Raw genomic sequence first — 2,500 nt, forward strand, 5'->3', positions numbered from 1 at the left:
TACACCCAAAAAAAAAAAAAAAGATGCACAGACAAGGAAATGAAAAGGCCGGAACTAGGAGATGGAAGGGAATAGATTTTTGATTTGGGATTTTGATTGGGCAAGATGAATATAATGTGGGCTGAAGAACATTGGTTCGGCGGGTCCTTTGTCTCAGGCATTTTAGACCTTCAGAAGTTGGTATAGCCCAACAATGACGATCAGAAATAAGTGACAGGAATTTCGGTGGATTTGGGTTTTTGGAGAAGAATGCCGTAGTAAATAAAAGTTTCAAATAATGGGAGTTGGCTTGAGAAGATGTGGTGTCGTATTTGTGGGCAAATAAGTAAAAACTACATCATAAACCTTGTGGGTAGTCTATCATTATTCAATATAAACATAATATAGTTTAACAAGTCCTAATTAATACAAGAAGCAATCCCAATCCCATCCACCACTCATTTATCCTATACTGCCAAATAAACAAGGCCTAGATCGATAAAAGATATCCTAATTATTGGAAATAAGTTTTAAATATTTTTAAATTATTAAATTATTTTTAATATTTTGTTATAATTTAATGTGTCCATTTAATTTAATATTTATTTAAATTTATGGTCTCATTGTTATAATAATTTAATTATTTTTTATGAGGATTAATAAGTATTTGGCTATTTCAATTTATATTTACGTGGCCTATTGGTAATTGAATTCATAATAATATTATGAGTTTCAATTAGGTCATTTAATTTTTTATAACGGTCAAATTGTTTATAACTATTTAAACAACCACTATCTTTTTTCATTATGTACATTCAGAAACTCACTTTCATTTGAAAAGTTTTATATGAGATTTAAAAATACTTCTTATATCTCGGCCACAAGTATTTGAGAGTTTTGATCCAACAGAGTTTTAGAACATATAAAAATATATTCGTTGACATCACGATCTCAATAGAAACCTACTACACCAGTTCTTAATTTTTATAGAGATTGGTCCAGAAACTGAATAATATTAATGATAAAATTATTGCTCTAATACAATTACATATATATGACACACACACACACACGCACACACACACACCCCCCACACGCATGCACACAAACATACACACACACACACCCCACACGCATGCACACACACACACACACCCACACACACTCCACACACACACACACACACACACACCCGACACGCACACACACACACATACACACCCCACACGCACGCACACACACACAAAAAAAAAGATGCACAGACAAGAAAATGAAAAAGTCGGAACAAGGAGGGGGCATCATTTAACAAAACTTTTCAAGTTTGTGGTTGATAAAATTGAAAAAAAAATGCCGTAGCTTATTAGAATATATAAAAATATATTCGTTGACATCATGATCTCAACAGAAATCTGCTACACCAGTTCTTAATTTTTAGAGAGGTTGATCCAGAAATAGGATAATATTAATGACAAAATTATTGCTCTAATACAATTACATATATATGACACACACACACACCCCCCCATACGCACACACACACACCCACACACCCCACACCCCCAAAAAAAAAGACGCACAGATAAGGAAATGAAAAGGTCGGAACTAGGAGATGGAAGGGATAGATATTTGATTTGGGATTTTGATTGGGCAAGATGAATATAATATGGGCTGAAGAGCATTGGTTCAGCGGGTCCTTTGTCTCAGGCATTTTAGACTTTCAGAAGTTGGTATAGCCCAACAATGGCGATCAGAAATAAGTGACAGGAATTTCGGTGGATTTGGGTTTTTGGAGAAGAATGCCGTAGTAAATAAAAGTTTCAAATAATGGGAGTTGGCCTGAGAAGATGTGGTGTCGTATTTGTGGGCAAATAAGTAAAAACTACATCATAAACCTTGTGGGTAGTCTATCATTATTCAATATAAAGTAAACATAATATAGTTTAACAAGTCCTAATTATTACAAGAAGCAATCCCAATCCCATCCACCACTCATTTATCCTATACTGCCAAATAAACAAGGCGTAGATCGATAAAAGATATCCTAATTATTGGAAATAAGTTTTAAATATTTTTAAATTATTAAATTATTTTTAATATTTTGTTATAATTTAATGTGTCCATTTAATTTAATATTTATTTAAATTTATGGTCTCATTGTTATAATAATTTAATTATTTTTTATGAGGATTAATAAGTATTTGGCTATTTCAATTTATATTTACGTGGCCTATTGGTAATTGAATTCATAATAATATTATGAGTTTTAATTAGGTCATTTAATCTTTTATAACGGTCAAATTGTTTATAACTATTTAAACAGCCACTATCTTTTTTTCATTATGTACATTCAGAAACTCACTTTCATTTGAAAAGTTTCATATGAGATTTAAAAATACTTCTTATATCCCACAAGTATTTGAGAGTTTTAGCAATGTGACGATGGACTGGTTCATAATCTACTCATGGTTGATGCATATGGGATGAGACACTATTGAGAGGTAATGGAGTTTTATTTTGAAGT

The sequence above is a fragment of the Sesamum indicum genome, linkage group LG2, assembly GCF_000512975.1.
Source record: "Sesamum indicum cultivar Zhongzhi No. 13 linkage group LG2, S_indicum_v1.0, whole genome shotgun sequence".
Classification (NCBI taxonomy): domain Eukaryota; kingdom Viridiplantae; phylum Streptophyta; class Magnoliopsida; order Lamiales; family Pedaliaceae; genus Sesamum; species Sesamum indicum.